This window comes from Hevea brasiliensis, chromosome 16, assembly GCF_030052815.1.
Source record: "Hevea brasiliensis isolate MT/VB/25A 57/8 chromosome 16, ASM3005281v1, whole genome shotgun sequence".
Classification (NCBI taxonomy): domain Eukaryota; kingdom Viridiplantae; phylum Streptophyta; class Magnoliopsida; order Malpighiales; family Euphorbiaceae; genus Hevea; species Hevea brasiliensis.
In genome coordinates, this window is record NC_079508.1 from 44247574 (window position 1) to 44269178 (window position 21605).

Here is a 21605-nt window from a genome sequence, read left to right on the forward strand (position 1 = left end):
TCGATTTTCAGAGCCTTTCCACTATAATCACCACCTTTTTTTCTTTCGTCCCCTTCAATAGTTTTCATGCAGGTATTTATAGGGACCGGGTGCTCCTAATGAAGGGTCAGGATTTTTCTTTGAGGGAGATGGAAGGTTTGGATTTTAAAGGACATGATCTGATGCTTGGGAATTAAAGAGAATCAAAATGAATGGCTGAGATCCTTTTCAGAATATTTGTCCTTTCTCTTTTCTAATCTGACGGCTCAAAATTTTCTTATCAAGACAGATCCGAGGGCTGGGAATAAAAAGCGCCGGTCTTGTCGTCTTCTTCTTTGATCCAAGGGCTCCGGACTTGTCCTTACAAGTAAGATCAACGGTGGAGATCGAGATGTAGAGGACTGCCATGACACATCCTGGTGCCTGTCAGTAATGTGGGCGATTCTGCAAAGGAGGCGTGCGGTGGAGATTTGATCTCATATGCAATGCTTTAACTATCTCGGCTCTGATTATGACGACAGTTATTGGAAGTTGTCTTATTCTCTCCTTGCTTTTCAATCTCCCATTCCTTCCGACCTTCCTAATACGATCTTTTTCCAATCTCTCATGCCGAGCCCTCTCTCCCTGTGACGCCCCTTACCCGTCTACCGTATAGCCAAGCAAGAAGTGTCACATTCAGTGCCGGAGCACCCTATCTTGTTTTATCATATCTATTGTAAACTTTTGATGTCATTTAAAACATGTATTCTATGTGTAGAATTTTTTTTTTTAATGCCATAAGTCTATTTCCTTTCTTTTCTTTTCTTTCCTTTTCTTTTCTTTTCTTTTCTTCTCATTTTCCAAATTCAAATTCATAAATTTAATTTATGTTAATTATTCTATTTCCAAATTTTCATTTGACATTTAAGTCAAAATTCACCTCTAGGGGTGAAATGACCAAAATTCCTTTCATGGTGCTCATCGGATTATTTTTATTTTTTATACCAATTAATAAATTCTCTAAATTTTATTTTATTTCTCAAAATTTTTCCTATATTTTTTTAATATTTATTTCATTAATTTATGCCTTCTCACTATAGTTTAAGTGTAGTTCCAGACATCTTGACTGTCCGAACAGACATTAGTCGTCGGAACAGTAAAATGTACGGACTACCTACGGTGAGGGCGTTACAATTCTTCCCCTCTAATAGAAATTTCGTCCTCGAAATTTACACAGTGTAATTAATCGAGGGACCGCTATCTCCTTGTCTTTTCACCTTTTTATGTTATAATACTTTACTTTTTCTTTAGTCTGTCTTATTAATCCTAGTTCTACAATCTTATCCTTATCTCGATTTACTATTGGAAATACGTAGCTCTTCACAATAGTCCCAAGTCGGTACTGTAATCTGCAGCTTACAACACAAACATCAAGAGCATTGCATAGTTACTACGGTATATCCCAATAAACTAACTCTTTTTTTTTTTTCAACCAGTTCTGTACTCATCTTCTTTCATCTCATATATAGCCTCCTTCTCATTTCCATCTATTATCTTTAACACGATCCTTTTTGGTTGATAATCTACAATCACCTGGTGACCTAAAGGGTTGGTGACAAGTATGTCATCTTCTGACCCATCTATCAGTATCCTCTTTCAATAGGAGGTACAATGCATATATAGGGGTGAACATAGTTAGGGTCTATCAATACATACTTAAAGGTATTATAATTAGGAAATGTACCTCTGATAACATCTACCGGATTTGGCTCCTCTTGAGCCATAGCGTACACGCGGGATGCTACTTCAGCCTCGGGGTGTTCTATAGTCTTAGAAGCTCTCTATGATGTACCGGCTACCTCTGATCTCATCGGTTTTCTACCCCTGTGTACTGTCGGGGCAGACTTCTGAGTCTGTGGTGGAGCTGTGGGAGCACTCCTCCATGGGCAATCTCTTAAAAAAAAATGCTCTATGGACCCACATCTGAAACATCCACCTGTTAGTAATCTACACTTTCCTCTGTGGTTCTTCCTATAATGTGTACAAACTAGCATCGAGATTGATCTCCGTGCTATAGGACCCACAGAATTGTCAATTGATACACTCATCTGACCTCCTCTCCTCGGGGCAAATCGGAACCTTTGCCTCTGTTCTCTACTCTGAATCTAACCCTGAGACCCCCTAGGTCTCTTGCTCTCTATGCTTGACTCATTTGGGTGGCAGTCCAGACCCTCTCTTGCACTGCCTGTCTCTCCTAAACTGCTCATCATTTCTAACTCTCTTTATTGGGGTCCTATATACTGGCTAGGGAGGTGGTGGCATAGCTCTGGTGACCTGACGGAGCAATTGAGTTATTTGCTCTAGGAAGGCCTACTGTGTCCTTAATAAAGTACCCAACGATGGTTCTGCTTTACTGCTACTGCACCCATGACTAGATGCAGGTGCAGGTGCAGGTGCGTAACTCTCTACCTCTTCCTTTATCGATTTTGGAGACCCGTGCTCTGACGGATCGAACGCCATCGATCCTATGAAACAGACAAAGAACAGATCTGCATTAATGTCACCTCGACTCTATCTAAAGGCCCATGCATGTGATGCAACTATTTCTTTCTATCTATCTAGGTCTAGGACCGCCTAAACCTTTGCTCTGATACCACTAAATGTAATGGCCCGGCCCACTAGTGATATTGTCCGCTCTGGGCCGAAGCCCTCACGGTTTTAAAACGCGTCGCTATGGGTTACGAACCATCAACTTATAAACCCAGCATCTCTCCCGTGTTTTGTCGATGTGGGATTTGCCTAGGGTGTTACAATCCACCCCCCTTATGGGAATTGTAACAGCCTGATCCTTCTCCAGTTAGTATTGTCCGCTTTGGCCCATGGGCCTCACGGATTTGTCCCTTGGGAGGTTTCATTCCCAAAAGCGCGCTGACCAGGTGAGGAAGGCTCCCACATAAATGGCCCAAATCTTTTCTTCCCGTTTCCGATGTGGGACACGAAGTTTTCACCTCAGTGCGTAGCTGGTTGAACAAGCACGTCCCAACCCCATCCCTGGGTCATGACAAGCCCACCAGCTTCCGCCTGGTGCGTCCTCGCACCACACACTGTACTAGAGGGAGTCTAGCTCTGATACCAAATAAATGTGACGCCCCTTACCCGTCTACCGTATAGCCGAGCAAGAAGTGCCACATTCAGTGCCGGAGTACCCTATCTTGTTTTATCATATCTATTGTAAACTTTTGATGTCATTTAAAACATGTATTCTATGTGTAAAATTTTTTTTTTTTTAATGCCATAAGTCTACTTCCTTTCTTTTCTTTTCTTTCCTTTTCTTTTCTTTTCTTTTCTTCTCATTTTCCAAATTCAAATTCATAAATTTAATTTATGTTAATTATTCTATTTCCAAATTTTCATTTGACATTTAAGTCAAAATTCACCTCTAGGGGTGAAATGACCAAAATGCCTTTCATGGTGCTCATCGGATTATTTTTATTTTTTATACCAATTAATAAATTCTCTAAATTTTATTTTATTTCTCAAAATTTTTCCTATATTTTTTAATATTTATTTCATTAATTTATGCCTCCTCACTATAGTTTAAGTGTAGTTCCAGACATCTTGACTGTCCGAACAGACATTAGTTGTCGGAACAGTAAAATGTACGGACTACCTACGGTGAGGGCGTTACACTCCCATTCCTGAGTCTTCTCCTTTATCCAGGCCGGTTCAATCAAAGCATTTATTCCTTCGGTTTCCGAGGCGTCCACTTCGTTTTCTGCTAGCAATAAATGCTCAGACCTTCTCTATATATACCTTTAATGGGAAATCCTTCTGCATTTCATTTTCTCCTATTTCTTTCTCACTTTTCCTGTTCTAGCCGCTCCAGCCACAATTTGGCCATGGTAGCTGTTTTTGATCTTTTTCTGACTGTTCCTTTTGTTTATCGACTGAAAATTTATGACCTGATGATCAGAAAATCATGATGGCCACCTCTGATGACAGAGAGAGAACCGGACTAATTTACCGATCCAGATCGAGAATGTCGATCGTGTTGATCTCGAGTCGGCCGACCGATCTAATCGGTGAACTGATTTTGGGCGAGAAGACTGCTAATTTCCCTCTTATCATTGGTGACTGCCCTTCAAAGTTTACTTGGCTCCTCACCACATTGGGTGTCCCGACCGCGGCTCGATTCTGCGCGATAACATTGACGACGACCTCTCTTATCTTCATTAGAGTCATAGTCACCCCATCTGAGCTGTACATTTATCCGATGTCGATGGCTGATTTCCTGATCAAACACATCTTTTGATTTAGCCATGAGACTAGGCTTTGACATAGGTCTTTACCAAGTAGGATGTACCGCTGATCTCTAGAGATCACCCAAATGATGTAATCTGACCTTTAATGTAATTCGATCTCCAGAGATCGCCCAAATGATGTGATATGACCTTTAATGTAATCCGATCTCTTGAGATCGCCCAAATGATGTAATCCGACCTTTTGGAAATGAATTCTTATTTTATTATTATTGCATTGGTTATTTTTCGATCTCTGATGTGTTTATCCGATCCGATTCCTAACTGAATAGCCCTTAGTCGATCTGTAATTTCTAAACATCTACCTTAATCTGTCGGTCTTTAACCAGCCAATGTCTCCTTATTTAATTATGGAGTTTCAGGAATATTCGTGAGACGTGTCAGAAAAAGCTGGCGAATCCCATTAACCGATGTGCCGCTTGGGGCACTGTGAGCATTAAATGCTCAGACTGGTATAAATAGGGGATGAGTCAGCTAGTTGCTCTCTTATGTCATTTTCAGCATTTCGCGAGCGATTCCAAAATTCTCTCATTTCTTCAAGTTCTTCCGACACCGATCACACTCCGGTAAGGGTTTTGATATTTCTTTTAGTTAAATTTTCTCTTTTCTTTGAAAATGAGCTGCGCCGAGGGTCAGAGGGCGGCGAGCCCCCCTTCCGTTCACGTCTTGTGGTCGTCAGATGAAGTTGAGGTGGTCGGGCTAAGTGAGCGATCTGATCCTCCCATGACCTCCTTTTCAGCTCGTGGTCAAGCAGGACCCTCAAGACGGACGCATCCCTCAAGGAGAGAAAACCTTCCCGTGGATGAGTTGCCGTCAATCCTTCAAGAAACCGATCTGCAAACGTTTAGCCAAGAATATAATCTTCGGCCCGATTCATACGAACTTATCAGGTGTCATGGCGACCTCCGAGCCGATCACTTCTTCGAAGAAAATGATATGATCATGGTATACGAAGAGCAATTAAAAGTCGGGCTGCGGTTTCCCCTTGATGACTTCTTCAAGGAAGTTCTGAAATTTCACCAAGTATGTATAGCCCAAGTACATCCGAACTCATGGTGGATCCTAGTAGCATTCAGAGACCTCTGCCGAGCTAAGGGACTCAGTCCTACAGCGAAGGTGCTCACCAAGCTACATAGGCTAACTCATAGAAAGGACGACGAGTACTGGTTCTTTCAAGCGAAACCGCATTGTGGGCTCTTTACCGATCTGCCCTCCTCACTGAAAAATTGGAAGAATCGCTTCTTTATCCTGAGGAGCAAAATTTCGAACGGTTTTGAGGGTTTCCCATGTAGCTGGCTGCATCTGGGCCCCTCACTTCCGAAGCGCATCACCCTGAATAGGGAAGAGGGCATAATGGTGATGGAGCTAAAAGATCAGGCGGCCACTCAGAAGTTTTCCTGTTTAGATGCGGTGACGGCTGAACTGCATCATTGGACAATGCAGCTGATTACCGGCGAAGAACGCGGGCTTCAGCTCTCTGACCTCGGCCTCGGTACTTTCTATATCTCTTATCTTTGGGCTTTAGCGAACTCACTGACTTTTTCTTTGTACAGTCATGGCGAGCGGCGAGGCTTCTAAGGAGAGCCAAAAGCGGAAGAGAGAGGTCTCCAGAAAAGTGCGGGAGATGAAGCGCGCCGAGGCCTCTCAGACACCAAGGCACGATCCAGAGGAGATGCAGGGAGGCTCAACCTGACCCTCGGGACTGCCGATCTCTGAAGTAGAAGTGATCCGGTCTCCTCCTCAATAAGAAGAACCCCTACCTCCAACAGTTGCTCCGAGTGCAGAAGGGGGTCCTTCCCAACCTCCTACAAGGACCCTTTCCCGCGGCGCTCAAGTCCTGATTCACTCCCTAGAGAAGAATCGAACTGCTCGAGAGAATCCGGGTTTGGCTAAGGTTTTGGGGGCCTCCATTTGCCTTCAGGAGGATCAAAATAGGCTGACCACGAACAGTCTCGACGATATCCTGACCCAGACTATGAGCCTGAGCGTGGAGAGTTTGGTGAACCAACATATCGTCTGGGAAAAGGCTCATCATTTAAAGCAGGAGATCCAAAAGGTGGGTCAGGAAGCGGCTTCCGCCCGAGAATATATAGCTGAAATTGAGGGGCGGATGAAATTCTATGACGATAAATTGGCCGAGCAGGCTCATGTTCTTGAAGATGCTCGGGCGCTCCGAGCTGCTAATGTCTCTCGCCTCACTGCAGAACTTAGAGTGAAAGAAGAAGAGCAGTGACGAGGAAGGCCAGTGCTTATGTGAACGCCCACGGGGACCTTTTGGCTGAGTTCAAGAAGCGTTATCCCGAGGAGGACTTTTCCTGGATGGTGGACCTGGCTCCCCAAGACGAAGAGGATAGCGAGGAGGAGGCTGAGGGTGATAGAGAGGGTGAACAAAATGTAGAACAGGCTGGGGGTGATCCTCCAGCCGAATGACTTGTATTTTTTATTTTGAAATGAAATGAAGTTCTTTCTTTTGTTTAATGACTTGATGAGATCGGAAAGAATCTAAATTGTACAAGCGCCTGACTGTCTGAACCAATTAGAATGTCAAACTTAAAACTGATTATTAATCCAAGTATAAGAGGTCGGAAAAACATTGTAAGCATGAGATCGGCTGAGGACAAACACCGAACGGGACTTAAGATTATTAAAATTGGAAACCTGATTTGAATACTTAAGATCGGAAGCATCATTAAACCGGATTAAAACCTTAACTTTATTAAACGATTATCCATAAAATTTTAAAAGGGAGATCGAGAATAAAACTGGATGGCACGAAGACCTAATGTTGGTTTGATTTCATTTGATGAGAGATCGGAAATGTGATTAACTGGCCAAGAGACTTAATAATTGATTCAAGAGATCGGTAGGGATTTGAGCGATACGGAAACTTGGTATTTGTTCGGTTTCTTTGGAGAGAGATCAGAAATGTGATCGTCTGGCAAGGAGACTTGGTGTCGGTTTAGATCCCTATGAAGAGAGATCGGAAATGAATGGAGACTTGGTGATGGGGATCGATTTCAAAGTTTATTGTTTTCGGGGATCGACCAAAATATGGTGTCGACACCTGTGAAGGAGAGAGACAGGTTAGAACTCAACAAAAAATCTCCTGTATCCTGAAAAAATAAGGTGAACAAGAGTGAAAATTCGACTCAGGGAGTAAAATATTGATTTTAAGTACAATTTCTATAGTTATCTAAGGCTAATGCATCCTGAAGAGTGGAATGCAACACCTTCATAATTTTCATACAAATCACATCATAAACAACAAAAAGGTAATTTGGAGCACTCATACACCCATATAATATTCAAATAGTACATATATGAGAGCTGATCCCCTATACAGCTCTCTTAATCCAACCTCTGCCAGCGAGTACATCTCAAGCCGAACTTTCGCTTAATAGACCAAATGCGGGGGCCAGTGAGATCATCTCGCGCCGTGCCTACCCCAACTTATCCATAAAAGGATTGGGTCCCAGCGAGTCAAGCTTCAGCCTCGTCTACCCGTCCTGTCCATATCCAATACGCCACACCACACACACGCTAACACACGCACACTGCTCTAAATTATCATAAAACAACATCCATAGCATTTCATCAATTAAGAATGCAATATAAAATGTGCCTAGTATTTAACTATATAGATATATATTTATAAGTGATGCATGGGCATGCCTGAATATATAATAATATTGAAATTATAATTAAAATTAATATTTTACTCACAGACGTAAATTGAGGTCATTGTGATGGCTGGGTATAGGAGGAATGTTGTCCCAGCTCACCTGAAAATTACATTATAATTATTTAATATAAATGACTCAATGCAAGTTTAAAAGAACCAAAGACACCCTAAGTCATACTGAAAATCTGGCAGAATTCACCTTATACCTATGACCTCCCCAACCTACAAAATGGCTCAAAATACACTTCTATATCCACAAGTCACACAACCATATCTCGATCATATCACATGGCCCCTCATGGGGCCACCTAAACAGTCAACATCACAATTTTGAAAAATTATCATTTAGTCCCTACAACTAACCCTTTTTGAAAAAACTATCCAAATGAGCTCTAAAAATTCTAAAATTTTGCGCCGTGGTCCTTAGCAATATTAATACACTAATACAAAAGGAATTATAATTTTCTAATTGCCCACGAATATTTTATAGATTTTTAATCTAAACTCAAAATAAAATAATGAAGGAAACTTAGGGTTCGATCTTACTTACACCAATTCTAATACTAGAAACGTATCTAAGACGTCTGAAAATGATGTGATAGCCTATAATTTTGACCTGGTTCTAAAGTAGCTTCGGTCGCTTGTCTGTTCAGTTCAAAAATGTAAACCTGATCGATAGTCGCATTTCCACGAATCTAATGTACCTACGTGAAGCCCATAATATGGGGGTTAGTACATAATTTTTATGGAATTTATTAAGCTCATTTAATGCCCGAAAAAACACTGTGAAGTTCCATGAGACCCACTAGAAAACGGTGTCAAAAAAATTTCAAATTAGTATCATCGCGAAGCCCTTAACAAGTGGAGAATGCTGGTGGTCTCAGATTTTTGATAGAATTTATGGTTTGAAAGAGATCTAGCCCAGAAGTTAAAATGGGCTAAAACTTCTGAAGCTTGATTTGCACAAACTAGGAAATGATACCACACAAACTTAGTATCTATATGATGCCCATGAAGGGAGGAATATTTTGATACCAAGAATGCTAAAAATGATGATCGGAGGAAGAAGTTGTGGCTAGAAAACGAAAAGGAAGAAAAAAGAAAATGAAAAGGAGAGAGAGAGAGAGAGAGAGAGAGAGAGAGAGAGAGAAAGAGAGAGAGAGAGAGAGAGTGTGTGTGTGTGTAGGGGGGGGGCGGGGTTTGGCATGCAGACAACTTTAAGTGGTTGAGGTGATATAGCAAATTTATTTCCTTAATATTGATTTTTCATGTGAGAGGGTGTGTTCGGATTGAAGAATTGAATGCTTGTTTAATTATGCAATTGAGAATTGAGTTGGTGTGTGAATTTTGATTTTGATGTGTTGGGCTTGAATTTAGCTTTTGGAGATGGATATTTCCTATTGCAAATTCTTATATGGAGATTTTTTTTTTAGGTTTTGGAGTGTATATTTTCAATGAGAGTATGCTGAAATTTTTTTTAGATGGTTCTTAATGTGTTAATGATATTTGCTTAATAAAAAAAATGAGAATATGTAGAATTATACATATTTACTGTTCACAGAGTAATTTTGTAGAAATTGATATTGTTCATATGCATATTTGTTCAGAAATTATTGTTCACAACAGAATTTGTTGTTTTTACTTTCCACAAATAATGTATTTGTTCATGTTTAGTCTTAATTTTGGTGTTAATGAAGTTCATGCAACTGATATTTTTCATTTCAATTGAGTTTTAGGCACCAACAGCTTTTTTGGAATGCACTTTTTTTTAACTTTGTGGCACTGTTTATGCCTTTTTGTTTATTCTACTAAAAACTGCACAGCTTGGTGCATAGCTTATGTAGTTTTATTACTGCAGAGCTAGTTTTGTAGAATTTACTGTTCACAGTGAACATTTCTGTAGAAATTCTGTAGAATTTGCTCTTTACAGCAACTCCTCACTGCCTGTGCAACCTAACCTGTACAACACCACTTTTTCTATGATATTCATTCTCTTTAATAGTATTGTTGAGGGAACTTTTTTTATTTCAATTACCTCAAAATTATCCATTCTCCATTCAAGGTAAACCCTTACAATTTTCTATTATATTTATACGATGCATTTTTCAATTCTTGCAATTACAAGTAAGCCTTACTGCTCATTCTCTAGAATTATTTATTTTAGCACTTACTTGTATTTCATAAATTTATTGCACTTTTATGCACTAACTTCTTATATTCCATCCCACCTTGGTATTTATTTTGACATTGGGGATAATATCTGCTTTGAGTTTGAGGGTGTATATAAGATTTTTTTTCTTATTTTAGCTTAAAAAGTCTTTTTTAGGAATTTTAGTTTAAGTGCATTTCATTTCATACTATACATATATCAAATATTAATATTTTACATATACATACATACCATACATCAAATAGTAAAGACATATAAATTTGCATATAGATGTCTTTTATTTAGTTAATGCATTGCTCATTTTTAGGAATCATGCATTCATGAAATAAAATTTTTGCCAGGTCCCTTGAGTAATGAGAGCTACTTAGTAGAGTGATTTAGCCTACCTCTAGTTGGGTTTGAGGATTGAAAGTTTCTAAGAGGTGCAAAGTTTTGAAATGTTTACCTTTGCCTATATCTTCTTAGTCAAAGAGCCACTCAACTAGTTATTTAGAGATTGAAATGTTTAGAGAGAGCTATAGGATAAAAGGTAGTCAAGTGATGTCTCACCAATCTTAGAATAAGCTTTCTAAACCTTTCAAGGTAAAATACCAGCTTGTACTTGAAAGAGAAATGATTAGGCATCCTTTGATTAAAACCTTCTTATTTTAAACTTTTGACTCTCCTTTCATTTAAAATTAACCTTTGCAAACCCCTTTAAGCCTACATTACGCCTAAATTTTCTTGAAAACCCTTATTGTTACCTAGCCAATGAACCAAACACTACCACCCTTTTCATGAGAATAATTATGCATAATATTTGGTACACTATCCAAAAAAAAAAAAAAGAATAAGAGAAAAAAAATAAAAGGGAGAAAAGATGCCTATCTTATGTAAAAGTGCTTGTATATATGTGCGTTTCATTATTATTATTCAAATTGAAGGAAATCCACCCAAAGCAATTAAAGAAAATGAGTTAGGGGTGGTATTTTTTGAGACAATCATTAAGAGAAAATACAAGATAAAAACTTAAAATATCAAAATGGTCCCTTTATTTTATGCACTTTGTAAAATATGCTAGCACTTGAAAATTCTCATTGTGTATTTTGTCCTCTTTAAAAAAAAAAGGTTAACAAAAAGGAAAAGAAAAAAAAAAAAAGATCTGTACCTTATGTTTTCAATATTGAAAATATTCTCATGCTCTGAATCCTTTTTACTACTTTTCTTGTTAGCTTCATTTTGAACCTTATTGCCCTATTACATCCCTAAAAAGACCTTTGATCTCTTGATTGTACTTGCTACATTAGTGGATATAGGGATAGGAAGTTTTCTTATGGGATTGGGAATTTATTCATTCATTCATCAAATTCCATCACTCTATTTAGAGGCACTTTAGCTATTGATTGTTCTAGAGTTCTTTTTGAGAATAACCTTCTCTTTTGATTGGTTGTTTTGGGATTTTTGGATGATTAATTGACTTGAGGCTAAGCGGTGAAAGCCTTAGTAAGCATTAGATACTTTGCATCTTGAAGGATTGGTTTATGGATTATTGGTATGGCTAGAGGTGAGTTAGATTACTCTAATAGGTGATTTTCATAACTCCATGGACAAGACACCTAAAAATTGCATTGTATTTTAAGGTTTACTTGAGGACAAGCAAATATTTGAGTTTAGAGGTATTTGATATATGCATTTTATATAGTCATTTAGATTGAATTTCATAGTCACTTTATTTGTTTGGTAGTCATTTTTAGTTAATTTTATTATTTATTTAGTTAATTTTCATAATTATCAATTTTTAGATTAATTTGTAATTTTATTTTTGTTTTATAGATAAAATGGTGTTCTTGAGGGACTAAAAGGTAATTGTGCAAGTGAGAAGTAAATTCTAAGTCCAAAAGTACCAAAAATAAAGCTTGAAAATTTAAGGTTTTAAAGTTTACCGAAATCTGGATAGCCCGTGCAGTTTGTGTACAGAAATTAGAAAGAATTTTGATAATTGTCGAAACTTGCACAGAGTGCTACATAGCCTGTGCACCTTCACGGAAGAAAGCTTGAACTTGCTGAGACCTGCACAGGATGTCACACAGCTTATTCAACTTGCTTGTGCACCTTCACAGTAGACAATTTGAACTTGCCGAAACTTGCACAACCTATTGCATAGCCTATGCACCTTCACAGAAAATTACAAGAACATGCTGAAACTTGCACAACCATGTAGCATCATGGAAAATGTGACACCCCTTATCCGTTTACAGTGTAGCTTGATGCAGATATATGAATGGGTAGATCTTGGATCCACCAATGCATGTACAGAGATGTTATAGAGGGAAAACATACTCCTGATGACATCTGGGACATCTTGCTCCTCCTAAGCTCTCATGGCATAAGCCCTGGCAGGTACTCTGGCCTCTGGTCTCTCGGCTGTCTCAGATGCAGGTCTCTATGATGGACCAGCTGCCTTAGATTTACCAGACTTTATACCCCTTTGAGGTGCAGGGGCAGGTCTATCTGCTTATGCTGGAGCAGCTGTAGCAGTTTTACGTGGACAGTTTCTTAGCTGATGCAAACAGTTGAGGGAACTGTTGCCTCATCGTCTCCTCACTTTAGTCTAAATATTTTTCTAGACGTTCTAGCTGTCTGGATTGACATCGGTCACCGGAACAGTAGAATGTACAAAATTGCTACAGTGAGGGTGTTACAGAAAATCTTTGGAGCTTGCCGAAATGCGCATAAGATGTTACACAGACAATGCACAATCTGTGCACTTCCTCATTAATTGGCTGAAGAAGCAAATATTCTTACATATGTAATGACTTTATTGCAGCCAATTTTTAGCCTATCTAGGGTTTTTGTTAAGGGGTATTTAAGTATCCTTACATCATTTTTTGCAAAAAGAAGAAGAAGAAGAAGAATAAGAAGAAATTTTTTGAGAAAGAAAGAGACAAAAAGAGGAAGAACCCCATTTTTCTCGCACCAGTTGAGATTTTGGCTCTTCTTCACAGTTTTTTCATACCAAACATCAAGTTTTTCAGTTTTAGTTTATTTTTTATGTTTTATTCCTTCTTCTACACAAAATCTCTTGTACTAAACATAAATTGTGATTAGTTTTCTTTGATTTTGGAGTTAGGGATGCAATATTTGAGTTATTTTTGAGGACTGAACTGGGTTAGTCCCAATTTAATAAAATTTATTGGGTTTAATCCATTTCTTGTGTGCTTATTTACATGCTTAGTAGGGCTCTATTAAGTTATGTTCTTAATCTTTGGTTGAAGGACTGAAAGGAGAAGACTAAGTGATACATAATCAAGAAATTAGACTTAATTAGCTTAGATCTAGAAATAAACTAAGGATTAAGAGGGCTTAATAGATTGATTAAAGAACCTTATGGGTCTTGGTTAATTTTAAACTCCACAAAAGTATGATTTAATTAACCAAGGCACTCTTTGATTCACTCGAAAGAGATTTTAAAGGATTTTAGAATTAGTCCCATTTAAATCCATAAATTTCATAGATTAGGCTAGCTAAGAAAATTCCAAATTGACTTGAATATGAACTCTTAACTCCGAAATCGTCTTTTTACAATTGTTGCATTGAATTTTACTTTTTAGTGCTTAGTTTAATCTCATTTTATTAATTTTCATCATTAATATTCTCAATTTCTTTATTTAGCCAATTATTAAATTAGTCGTTGTTTGAATTGAGTCTTACATTTTTATACCCTAAACTTCAAACTCCCAAATTTCTTATATTTTTTTTTATTAAAATACAATTTTAACATTGTTCATTTCACATCAAAAAATTGAATTGAAAACACAACTCTTCATGGGAATGATATCATTTTTTACACTATTTGAATGACTCGTGCACTTGCGGTAGTCAACATCACTGAAATTCCCCCCCAAACTCCCTAGCACTTCTAGACATCGTGTCAAATTCTTCTAGCCTAGAGACTTGGCCATCATAAAATACTAGAACTAACAAATAGACCTTTCCAAAGAGAAAATGCATAAGTTTTTCCATTGTATTCTGAAACGAATGGATCTCAGATTCTGACTATTTTCAAGAGTTAAATAATTCACTTAGTTTGCTAATGGTGTAAAACCTCAAGGTACCATTTTATCACAAAATGAACTATGGATCTTGAACTGAAAACAAGTGAAACCACATGATATTTTTTATAATTTCCACTTTAAGCTTTTAACCTAATTATTTAATTCCCACAATTTCAATACATTTTCTCCTTGTGATTGTATTTTCATATTTACATATATAATCATATATATATATATATATATATATATATATATATATATATATATATATATATAATGTTTAAAAAATTAAAAGAAAAAAAAAACTAAGAACTGACAATGACAGCTATGGGCGGACAAATGACTAAAAAATGTTGGCATTCTCTCTATAAATAGCGTTGCTTTTCTCCGTTTAGGGCAGGCACAAGCAAATGATCAATTGTTTTAATTAGCAAGCAGGTGCTTTGCAGGAAAATGGCCACTCAAGCCAAAATTGAGCAAGACCATTTTCGTCCATCGGCAAACTTTCCCTCCAGCGTTTGGTACTGCTCTTTTGCTTCCTTATCCTTCCAAGATTCGGCATTTCTCTATCATATTTATAATTAATAGATAATATTTTTCTTTTTAATCATGATGTTAAATTGGCATTCAACTAATGTTCGTGCAGGAGTTTGAATCGCTTACTAAAGAGGTGGAAATATTTAAAGAAAAGGTGAAAGATATATTAATGCAATCTACAGGAGGATTAATCGAAAATATTGAATTTATTGATATATTATGCTGCCTTGGAGTGTCATATTATTTTGAGAATGAAATTGAAGAACAATGAAACCATATTTTCATTGCTCTTCCCACTTTCCTCCATGAAAATGACTATGACCTTCACGTTGCGGGGCTTCTATTTCGGATCTTAGGACCACATGGTCATAAAGTGACTTGTGGTGAGTGTCTGTATATAAATACTGTCAATATTAGGAAGATTAATATGTGATGTGGGTGATCATCATGAATCAGATGTTTTTAGCAAATTCAAAGACAATGATGGAGGGTTCAAGAAAGCCATCACCAATGATGTGAAAAGCCTCCTTGGCTTATACGAAGCTAGCTTTCTATGTGTGCATGGAGAAGATATTTTAGATGAAGCCCTTGCTTTTACAAAGCAATACCTGGAAACTCTAGCTGAGCAGGCAAGCCCCCATCTTGCTGAACATATAAAGAATTCTCTGGTGTGGCCAATCCATCAAAGCATGGAAAGACTAAAGATTCACCAATATATATCCTTTTACGAAAAAGAGGAGTCTCGCAATGAAACCCTGCTGAAGTTTGCGAAGTTGGACTACAATCGAATTCAATTATTATATAGACAAGAGCTAGCCTTTCTCTCAAGGTAAATTTTGTTTCACATGCACACACAGGGTATAGATTAATAAATTTAACATAAATTGAATTATGTTATATTATCAGGTGGTCGAGAGACTTTAATGTTACGCACAAGTATCCTTATACAAGAGATAGAATTGTGGAGGCCTATGTATGGGCACTTGGAAGCATTTGCGAGCCTCAGTTTGGTGCTTCTCGGTTGATGATTGCTAAGTATGTGCAAGTGGAGACAGTGCTAGATGACACATACGACGCATATGGAACACTGGATGAGCTCTATCGTTTTACAGCTGCATTTGAAAGGTTATAGGAACTTGACATGGAATACATAACAAAATTTCAATCAGCATATATACAAAAGTGAATATAGCCCAACCATTTTTTTTCCTGCAAATTTTCAGGTGCAATGTTGATGGTATTGATGATTAACTACCCGGGTACATGAAAAATCTTTACAAGAATTTTTTGAAACTTTTTGAAGAGACGGAGAATGATGGCAATGAAGGAAGCTCTTCCAAAACCTCTTATGCCAAGGAGATGGTAGGATTTGCTGGATAATACTTTCCATTTAATTAATTAGTTTGATAGTTTTTGATGGATAGTACGCTTATAGACATTGGATGACCCTTGATTTTGAGCAATTAGTTTAATATTTCATGGAAAAGAGTTTGCGTAATTGCCCCGCATAGTTTAAAAAAAAAAATTCTCAAGTTGAATGGCTTTATTTTTTTTTTCCCCCCATTTAACATGTGTAACTGATTTCTTTCTTTTTTTCCCCTCTGTTATTAGTTTAAAAAATTGACAAGAGGCTACATAATTGAGGCACAATGGGCAAAAAATGGTTATGTGCCAGCATTCGATGATTATGTACAGAATGGATTAATCGTAAGCACTTGTGATGTCCTTGCTTCAGCATTCCTCCTTGGAATGAAGGATATAGGGATCAAGGAAATGGTATGGATAACCCAAAAATTGTTAACTCTCCCGAGTTACTTGGAACTTTGAAGAATGACATAGCAGGCCACGAGGTATCATTAATTTCACACACACGTGTATATATATATATATATATATATGAAAATTCTAGCATGCATATAAGCACTAAAAAATATATTCTCCTGATCTGATTTCTTTGTTTTTTAAACTGAAATAATATATCATGCACAATAAAGGAGGAGCAAAAGCGGGGATACTCTCCTTCAAGTGTGGAGTGCTACATGAAAGAATTTGGTGTGTCAAGAGAGGAGGCTGTTAGGGATATTGATAAAATATTTGTAAATGCATGGAAGGACACAAATAAGGAACTACTTCTTAAGCCAAGAAGTGTCTCAAACAGGGAAATTATTCAATAGTCTCGGTGTACCAAGTCAGAAATTTACCATAAAAATAAAATAATTTAAGTCGTATACATTACCATGGTCATCATTGTCATCAACATGAGCTTCACCCAATTTTAACCTTGCTAATTGATGATCAAGTTTGACTTCAAGGTTCATTAAACCTTCTTGGCACATTTGTCTAGTACTATCATTTCCTTGGCACTTATATATCAAATTGCTAGCTATACGCATCATTGAATGGCGCCACACTAGCTCCACCTCTTCTTTATTCCCAGGAAAATGAATATTTTTCTCATACAACATCATTCCCCTCTTAGCTTCTTTTGTCCACCTCTTTAAAATATACTGATTTGGAATGCTAGTCACATTTCTCACACTAAAAACTCGTAAAGCATGAGAGCATAATATCCCTTTCGACTCAAACTTTTTACAAGTACATGAAATTTGATGATTAAATATATTAAAATGAACCATGTGCACTCGTTCATTAGCCTCTTCTTTCACTTCATAAGTGCAAAATAATCCATCATTAGTTACTTCTCTCCATAAGGTTGCAAGGCTATGAAGAAACTCTTTTTCAAATAACATGTACATTTTGCATGTATAAATTTTGACTGCATGCTCTAAAATACCACTATACTTGACTGCAGTAACAGGTTTACCTTGCTTGCAACGAAAATCTTCATCTAACTCCTTTGAACGCAAACCTGCAACTATGTTCTCATATGCAAGTGAAAAATGAGTAAGGCTTGTTGTTATATTTGCTATACCAGTCAAAAGATTGTTAGTACTTTCACTTCTTTGAGATGATTTTATCCCAGCAGTGAAACTACCTTTAGTGAATACGGTACTCCACTTTTCACGAACTGTGTACATAAGATTGAACCAATTATTATCTGAAATATCATATCTTCTGATCATTTCATCCCAAGTCTCTTGAAATTCTATCACAGATTCACAACCAGTACAACATTTCTTCCATAATTTTTGAAATTCAGGATTGGAATTGAGACTTCCAAAATGGGAAGGAGCATTTTTGCTAATGTGCCATAAACATAAACGATGATGTGTAGTTGGAAACAATACCTTAATCGCATTTGACATTGCAAAATCTTGATCTGTAAAGATAGTCATCAGAGGTCGATTTCCCATTGACTCTAAAAATGATTGAAATAACCACTTGAAGGAATCAATCTTCTCATCTAGTAAAAAACCGCAACTAAACAACACATTTTGCTAATGATGGTTAACACCTACAAAAGGAGCACAAATGAGATTATATTTATTAGTCCTATATGTAGTGTCAAAACTCACAACATCTCCAAAACAATCATAATCAATTCTTACTAGCCCATCTCTCCAAAAAAAAATTAGTCATGCAATTTTTTTGATCAACTTGCACTGCATAAAAAAACATGGGATCTTCAGCCTTTTTTTTCGCTTGAAATAGTTCATCAAACTTTGAGCATCCCCTACATCAATTTTCATCAATTTCTGCTTATTTACATGATTATAACATTCTCTTTTTGCGAATCCAATATTTTCAAACCCTCCATGTTCTTCCCTTAAAAAAGAAAATGCATTATTTGTACGTATACCTGCATTTATCATTGTATTAATAATAGCAGCTTTAGCATTTGAAATAATTTGTCCTAACCTTAACAAATGCCTTTCTCTTACTAATGCTAACTCATGATTGTGTGTTGGGATAAAATGAGTAACCTTCCACATATCTTTTTCAACTGTAATGTAATGGTCAGGCTCCAATCGCTAGAGGAATTGTCCGCTTTGACCGTAGGCCTCACGGTTTTGTCTCATAGGTGGAGTAGAGAACTTTCCAGGAGATCAACCATCCTAGGATTTCTCTCAAGCGAGCACGCTTAACCCTGGAGTTCTTTCAACTCTCCATTCCATTGCACTAAAAGGTGCTTCTAATGATTAGTTACCTCATTTTATATATCTTCTCTTTCCACTCCCATTCCGATGAGGGACGTGTTTTCCATCTTTCAGGAGCTTCTTCGCCATGTCCAATGGAATCACTGGGGCACTGCCTTAGGGCCTGTGTAACAGAAGTAGTTAAAATCTTATGAACTTGAATCAATATTATTTACTTTTTTACACAGTATTTATCTACCTGATTGCATTTTACTGACAAGACATGGCCACAGGTCACTAATTGTCTACATTGCTGGTGTAACACCCTAAGCAAATCCCACATCGACAAAACACGGGAGAGATGCTGGGTTTATAAGTTGATGGTTCATAACCCCTATTGACGCATTTTAAAACCGTGAGGGCTTCAGCCCAGAGCGGACAATATCACTAGTGGGCTGGGCCATTACATTTGTGGTATCAGAACCGCTCCGCGTGCAACCTTGAACGATGGTGGGGCAAACCTCAGCGAGGACTCTGAGTCCCATAAGGGGGGTGGATTGTAACACCCTAGGCAAATCCCACATCGACAAAACACGGGAGAGATGCTGGGTTTATAAGTTGATGGTTCATAACCCCTATTGACGCGTTTTAAAACCGTGAGGGCTTCGGCCCAGAGCGGACAATATCACTAGTGGGCCGGGCCGTTACAGCTGGAGCCTGACCATTACATGTAAAATGAATAAAAGCTTCACAACCAATTCGAGTATCCAACCTATTCACCATTTTATTTTCTGAAGAAATATCATCTAACTTAAAACCTTGTTTCGAGCAAACATATTCATGTTGTTTCATATTCTTTGATCCAACACTATATCTAACTTTCCCTTTATGAATGTTGAAACCGATTCCCAATGCAAAATTGTTGTATAAAGCAAATGCTTCCTCTTCATTAGAAACCACTCTTCCAAGTAAATTATCATCATTACTCACTTGTCGTTTTATAAAAAGATCTTCATCAATTTTAACAATATCATTCTTATCCTTTTCTACTTCACAATCACTTTCAATAATTATACCTGTATTCATATAATAATCAGCTCATAATAAATATATTAATACAAATTCTATAATAAATAAATCGTAACTAGGCCTATACTAATATGATGATGATTATCCATGACTAGGCCTATATATTAGTTCTACATAGGACAAAACACAAAAAAGAAGACTTAAAAGGTAACAGCAGCCAAGTGAAAACATCCTCTACTGACAACATAATTTAGATGTTAGAAGGGATTAATAATGAGTTAGTCAAGTTATTATAAATATATTTTGAAATATCAGAACTTTAGATGGATCAAAACAAAACTAAATTATTAATGATTATATTCAAATTTTGAATCTTGTTAAAACAAACAATTAAAAAATAATACTAAAAAATAATTTATCAAAGCACATGCTTATTGATTTTCCTTTTCCATGCGCACAAAACTAACAAAAGCCCACAAACACTTAATCGCAATTTTGATATCTCTTAGATGCTAAGAATTAAATATCAACATGTTTTCACATTACTAATTCGATATATACTATTATTACCATAATCCAAATATACTAATTATTTATAACAGATTGGCATGAGGATTAATAAAAAATTAATTCTTGCCAAACCATGTTGAATACATTTTCAGTTTATTATTAAAATTTTTTCAGATATTACCATCATAATTCCACTTTCTCCTAATGCAAAATTTCTAATTCATTAATTAAACATAGCTTGGACTTCAAAATTATATTTTGAGATGTTATTTTCTTTGACTATGTATTCATATTAAGAGTACCATCATAGTACAAAGGTCTTCTTTTTTGTTTCAATTCTTAAAATGTAAGTATATAAATAATCAATAAAAGTGAGATCATTTATGTAATTAATACCGACGGCTAATATATAATCAAAATTTATATACAAGTTTATATGGAGGCATGCCTTTTTGTTTGTCCATAGTATGATTTGAGAAAGCTTCCACTAATAAGAAAAAACCTGCACTTAAGAATTTGATTTTGCAGTGGTTAGATTTTTAGTTCCCTATATTTTTTTGTTTTTTTGTTATGCATATTTAGGTTACGTGCTGTTATGAAAAAGTTTAAAAAATATGTGTCGTGCTGAATGAGAGAATGTAAAAGCTAACTATCAGCTTTTATTTATTTTTCTGAATAAGAAAGTGAATTTTAAGTTACCGATAAAGTTTTAATATTAACGGAGTGAATAAAAATATTAAATATATTAATTTTATTTATTAAATAATATAAATAATGTATCATATTATTATTATTGATTGAGTGTATTACATCATTCAGTGACACACTAAATCTGTTGAAAAATTTTCCACTCAAATGTTATTCTCAATTATTTTCTCAACTTTGGACGCATGTCAGAATTTCTTTACAAATTCCTTGATTTCCACACCAACCCATCAAGTGCGAAAGATTATGTCACAAAATTATTGGTTGATCCATTTTCAATGTAAGAATGGATTGAGGAACTGCATTTGTTGTGTTGTAAAGGAAACATCAAAATAAACTGAGCGAGCTGTCCCTTAGTCTGGGCGTAGTGGGTTGGTCTATTGCCCATGGTTTAGTCTGGCTTATTTTGCTAAATTTTTCCTTATTTTATTAGTTTTAATAAGATTATATATATATATATATATAAACTGAGTGAGCTGTGTTTCAAATATCCTCAAAATTGATTTTGAAGTTTGGCTATTACGATATGTGATCCAAAATTTAAAAATTTAAATATAATTACCAATTACCAAAAGTAATTGGCCTTTTATGTTCAATTGATTTATTTTATGTGGGACAATTAAT

General features: G+C 36.5%; 1 pseudogene; it reads left to right on the forward strand.

The window, feature by feature from the left end:
- LOC110662793 (probable terpene synthase 8) overlaps positions 1-16761 on the forward strand; it is a 65502-nt pseudogene extending 48741 nt beyond the window's left edge.
- The last annotated feature ends 4844 nt before the right edge of the window (positions 16762-21605 follow it).